At 45.2% G+C, this 6156-nt stretch overlaps 1 protein-coding gene across 6 annotated transcripts in view; it reads right to left on the bottom strand.

Annotated features, from left to right (window-relative positions):
• Window positions 1–4978, bottom strand: part of BCLAF1 (BCL2 associated transcription factor 1) — a 27586-nt gene extending 22608 nt beyond the window's left edge. For 2 of the 6 annotated variants that reach the window (XM_006776202.2, XM_006776203.2), the window contains exons 1-2: window positions 4827–4970; window positions 999–1102 (exon numbers count right to left, since the gene is read on the bottom strand). The gene's annotated coding sequence lies outside the window, so the exon portion shown is untranslated. Of the gene's footprint in view, window positions 1–998; window positions 1103–4826 lie in introns of all 6 variants that reach the window. The other 4 variants (XM_006776200.2, XM_006776201.2, XR_436308.2 and 1 more) reach the window with 3 other exon arrangements.
• Between the last annotated feature and the right edge of the window lie 1178 nt (window positions 4979–6156).

The raw sequence follows: 6156 nt of genomic DNA, 5'->3' as shown, positions 1-6156 counted from the left end.
ATCAGCGTGACAGGGGGCAGTGCCCAAACCCCCTGATCGCCCTGTGGCTCTGTGTGTGACACAGAGATTAACCACGGGCCCTGCTCTGTGTGTGATGGGGTAGAGTCATAACCTCCCCATTGGCCCTGCCCTGAGTGTGACAGTGGCAGCGCCCCAACCACCTGATTGGCCCTGCTCTGTGGGTGATAGAGGGCGGCGCCCCAACCCCCTAATCCGCCCTGCCCTGAGTGTGACAGGGGGCGGTGCCCCAACTCCCCTATTGGTCCTACTCTGTGAGTGACAGGGGGGAGCTCCTCAACCCACTGATGGTCCCTGCTCTGTGCATGACAGGGTATGGAGCACCAACCCCGCTGATGGGCCCTGCTCTGTGCGTGACAGGGGAAGGCGCCCCAACGCCCCAATCAGCCCTGCTCTGAGCCCGACCAGGGGCTGCACCTAGGGACTGGGCCTGCCCTCTGCCACCCGGGAGCAGGCCTAAGCCAGCAGGTTGTTATCTCCCGAGGGGTCCCAGACTGCTAGAGGGCACAGGCCGGTCTGAGGGACCGCCCCTTCCCCCAGTGCACAAATTTTTGTGCACCGGGCCTCTAGTATATTAAATAAAAGATTAGGCACACAGTAAGCTATCAACTTTCATTACATTAGCACCAATGTAAAAGGGAAAAAACTAAATTATGGAACTCTCTTGTATGTGTAAGGGGAGATAAATTAGACAAGATTATTTTGTCTTGCTTTACTTTTAAATAGCTTTGTGTGTTCTGAGTCTTTAAATAGATGTGTTTATAGAAATAGAAGCAGACACACAACTTATAAGGAGAGATAAAAAGAATCTTTATCCTAAAACTAACTTTTAAATCTGACTTACTCCATAAAAGCCACTAAAACAAACAAAAAAAAGAGCTTCAGACCACATCACTTTTAATCATTTAGTCTGAATCATGAGTGTAGCAGTCACGTTTTCTCAAGCTAAACTGAAAACTAGAAAAATGAATGTTATATACCTTGGATTTTATGCAGGATAGAGCAATCAAGTGAAGTCTTCGAGATACTGTAAAATTCTTCCTGGAGAATATGTTCTCAGACAGTAAACTCTAAATTCAAATTCCTGGCAAAAAATAAAAAATATGAGTTTGATTTATGGCAAATTCAATACACAGTTTATAATGCCTCATACTCAGCACTACAATACTGTTAAAGGCACTAATGATTTCAGGGAAGGGGAAATAGACTTAGGAAACAAAAGTTTTAACCGTAAAAGCTTAAAGAACTTTTTTGTTTTATCAGAATGCAACAGTATATCATTAAACTGAGAGCACCTTCACTTTTTAAATACTTCAATTCTAATTTCAGCAATATGGGCTTTGCAAAACATAAGCTATGCTGTCATTCTACCAGAAAATTCCAAAGAAGCTAACATAAAGCCATCTTGACATATATATGTAGTTAGTATTCTTAATTCTATAGTTTGTAAACTTATCTAAAATGAGTTTATTTTAATGCTCTGCTAACTTATTCTCCCTTGGCCAATTCCTTTTATACAGTTTAGTTTCACCTGAAACTGATTTTTTATAATTCATACGACAACCATCACAGTAACTCTAAGACGTGTGCCTAAAAGCATTTTGATAAAAGTATACAGCAAACATTCCAATAAAGAAACAGCCAGTAAATTAAACAAATATCTAGTGGAAGCCAATATTCTTCCTAAACTAATTTACTACTAATATTCAAATAAGTTTAAATATTGCACAAAATATTTAGCAGTTATCAATACTGAAAAGGTTTGCCTTGTGAGTAATATTCAGGGATTGTCAATTACGAGCAAAGGATAGTAAAAAAAAACACTAGGGGAGCAAAAGACACACTAAGGAATACAGGACGGATGCATGCCTACACTGAAGGAATTCATAAACCAGCTTAAATAAACACCCACACATTAACCTGAAAATTGTGAACCTTACCAAGTAATGGATTCAATTTAAAAAATGCAATAAAATTAGAAATACAAAGCAGAAGAAATGGTAAGATTAAACCGGTAAACCAAGAACAATGTTCCCTCAATACCCATGCCCCTAATGTCAGGAGAGATCAAGAGAGTTGAGGATCAAGCTAGGAAGGAGGAATAGGAATCTAGTGATTGAGGGAAACATACTAAAGTAAAAAGTAGCAAAAAATAAAAATAAAAGGCCAGAACCAGGAACATAGGATTTCTAAAGTGCATGCATACTTATAGTTTTAAAAATATTAACACCCTCAAGTGGGCAGAGAAAAACTAATCTTCTAAATTGGTGTTATGAAACTTTATTCTGACCTAGAAGTCCAATACTACTGAGATTTACTGCTGGAAGTGATACAAGGTGCATTTTACTTAACAAATCTAAAAGGCTAATTTTAATTTCTATATATCCAGACAAGAACCAACTGCCAAATCTCTACTGTCATGATTTTTGAAGTTCTAAGAAAATATATATTAGAAATAGTAACATGAAGGGGAGAGGGGCTGTAGGCTGTCAAGACTAGTATAAATATATATACTATTGTGCACAATCTATAAATATATTCAAGTATCCATATGGAGAACTCAATTATATTTAAAATATGGAATACAATGTATTTTATAATATTTAACATAAAATTTAAGTATTTAACATTTTACATTAATCATATCTAACAAAGTCAGAACTAAGACTATAATCAACTCAGCTAATTTTTTTAAATGCAAGTCTATGTACAAAGCACTGTGATAAATATTACGGATATGTGGCTATGTAAGAGATCCCTGCCCTCCAAAAACCAACTATCGAGGAAAAGAAATAAACAAATCATAGCAAACTAAATATCTAAAAACCAACCATGTGCCAAGAACTGTGCTTACTTTTAAATCACCTAATTTAATCTTCATAATCTCATGAGCTACATATAACTCTATCTTTCAAATGAAGAGAACGCCAAGCTTTCACAATTTCTCTGAATTTATAAGGTGCCTATGTCATGCACTACTATTCTAGGGTTAGAAATAGAACACTTCAAGTGAGACGCGTTGGATCTTTTGATTCCCTATCCAGTACTTTGTTAATCACTGTAAATTACACAGAATTCACTAGTGTTAAACTAATAATTTTGAATGATGTTTCTGTAAACTCCCAATCCAAAGCTCTAAGTAGAACTGAAAAGCTTTCTCTATTTCTACAAGTCTTCTCCTCGACATCTAGCACAACTAGCTATCCACATAAGTCAGTCAATAAATTAAACTAGAATAGAGCCTATCAATTGATAAGTTTTTACAATTCTGTCTCCCAAGTCCTAAAATACTATTCGGCCACATGAAGAACCAGCTCTAGTTAAATCTCCTTTGCCACCATTTTAATTATCTTAAGGGGAATTTCAGGGTTTACCATATGTAACACGGAACACATGGTATCCTTAAAACAAGATGCTATAAACCATCGGTAAACAGACTTTAAACTGGTTCACCGTGAGTTATTTTACACACACAACCCTTCCCATCAAATTATTTATCCTCAATTGGCTAGAATTACATAAAAACGCAAATAAATTCGTAGCGGTTTTTCCAATGGAAAGGTTCTTATCTAAACAGCAGCGCAACCATTACAAGTAGACTGCAACTGGAAAGAAAATTCACATGAGGAATAATTCCCCACAAACTTGAAAAGGCGCTGCTGCAAGATGTCTGAGATAGCTAATCTCTTAAATCAGTTTCGGTCATATTTGCTTTAAAAAAAAAGTCTGATGTATAAAAAATAGTTGCCAGTACTGCTGCTTGGTTCTGATGAGATAAATCTTAAAAGTAAATAAAGCCAACTTACGGACTTTCATTTAAACGAGGGCAAAGTCACTAGCCTCAACTCACCACTCCACCCACTCACCCCTCCAACTACCAGTCATGGCTGCACCATTTCTGACACGATGTAATGGGCTGAATCATTTGCTGAAAGGACACGGCTCCACTGGTACCGCTGGACAACTAACTGCCCTTTCGGCCCGGAAGTCGTAGGGCCGCGCTGAGATTGATCGGCTCAGGCCCGCTCCCCACGCCAGGAGCCCGTAACTAGGCACCAACTCCTCGTGTCAACAGCGTCCGGTTCCTCCAAAACAGTAGGTTGCCAAGGGGATCCGAGAAGATTAACCACAGAGAGAATTTTCCCGAAACACCAAGGGCCCGAGGTGGATGCGGGATTCAGTTACAAGAGACAGAACAGCATCCTACACATAGTAAAATAACAAAAATGAGGCGTAAACCGACGGGTAGCGTGAAGCCGAGGAAAAGGAGTTTAAAGATGATGCGGGGTGTCTACTACCCAGTGCACTTTGCTGCACATCGTAATTACTTTACCAAAATCCTAAAGGCCCAGAAGAAAGGTGGCGATCCCAGCCAATGAGGAAAACCCAAGTAGCACCGCTCGCGGCCTCAGGAGCCAGAAGGCGGGGAACGGAGGGAGGAACCGCGCGTGCGCGGGCCCAGCCTTCAACCGGGCGCGCGCCGGGGTCCAGGCCGAAGAAATGGGGGAAGGGTTGAGGAGGAGGATATGCGCACGCGCACGGGAAGGCCGCGCGGTCTCGGGCTCTCGACCAGGTTTTTAGTCAGGCGCGCGCGCACTGTTCTCGCTGCTAATCACCACCCCCCCGCCCCCGACCTTTTGGCTCGTAGTACCTCAAAAACCTGAGGGAATCTGACGGGGAAACACATAAATAACGGCACAACGTCTCCTGGGTTTTGCTGTCGCCGCCAACCCGCCACCACCCACAAAAGACTCAGCACTCACTACCCTTGAGTGAATGCGCTACCCTGAATGCAGCATGAGGCCTACCTGACACGCCGAAGCAAGGTTCCCGGGACTTATCTTCGTTGTAACTACACAGCGGCCATTTCCCGACTGAAGAACGGGAGGAAAACCATAGAGCTATCTTCGACGCGCTAGCTCCCCTCCGTCACTTCCGTTTTGGGGCGTGGCCTCTGGTGCCGCTAAATAGCTGAGCAAGCCCCGCCCACCTTTTCGCCTTAAACCGGCTCCCAGGCCGCTGTTAAGACGTTGCCTGAGGCTTTCTGGGAAGTCTCGTGGCTGATCTCGCGCGAATTCCCGCGGCCCCGCCCTCGGGCCCTGAGCGGCCGCCTCAGAGCGGATGGAGGGAGATAGTGGGCGGAGTGATCGGCCAGGGCCGTGAGGTCGCCTCGACCCACGGTGGCGTTAGCGGGCGTCTCTCCTCGCTCCGAGGGGACCCTCGGAACCTGTCTTTCGCCCCCGTTTTTTTTGCCGTCTGGTGCATTCCTTATTAGACGGAGCCAGAAACAAAGGCTCGATCCCCCACCGAGGAAAAGACGGGAGACGAGGCCGAGCTCGGCTAGCGCACGTCGTGTCCCTACGCCAGAAAGCGCCGGGTTTCTTCTTGGGCGCCTGACTGTAAACTAGGAAGTGTCGCGCTCGCTCTGATAGACAAGGTGCCGAGCGCACTTCGATAGGAAAATGGCCACGCTCCGACTCTCTTCCCTGAGTAGCGTGTGACCACCTCGGCTGCCCCTGACGGAGCTCGCCCGCAGGACTCGCGGGGGCGCGGGCTGTCGGGCGCGTTTCCTCACAGTTTGCTTCTTTCCTCACGACGTGGTGCGGCTTCACCGCCGCGGCGGATCGGCCGTCCGCATAAAAATAGAGCACGGAGCATACGGATCCCGTGTGCCGGCCGGAAAACGGCCCCACATAGCTGGGTCTGCCAGAAATAGGAGGTTATACATAGGCCAGCCACGTTTGAGTCGGATAGGACGTGAACGAAGAACCACCGCACATGTCCGGTTAGTGCCCCTGGGAGCCGCACTTGCCTCCTAAGGGCCTGTAACCGCGACAGCTCCGATGTCTGGGGGCGTAAACCACCTGAAGGGACTTCAAAGCTGCCGTCAGCACCCCGTCTTCCGTCCGTTACGTCCGCCGTCTTGGCCCTCGCTGCGAGTTTAACACTGTGCTTAAGGCCCCCTCCCCTCACAGTCCAGTTCAACTGTTGAAAGTATTTATTAATAATTATGAATTCTTGGTTTTCCCTTCATACACAGGCTGCCGCCCCCCACCCCCCAGGACCTGGTAGCAGTCATCTTCGGCCTATGTGGTGCCCTGGGAGTCCCGAGCATCGAGCAGGTGCTCAGCAAACACT

The sequence above is a fragment of the Myotis davidii genome, unplaced genomic scaffold (assembly GCF_000327345.1).
Source record: "Myotis davidii unplaced genomic scaffold, ASM32734v1 scaffold266, whole genome shotgun sequence".
In the NCBI taxonomy this organism is placed as follows: domain Eukaryota; kingdom Metazoa; phylum Chordata; class Mammalia; order Chiroptera; family Vespertilionidae; genus Myotis; species Myotis davidii.
This window is presented reverse-complemented; position numbering and strand designations above follow the sequence as displayed.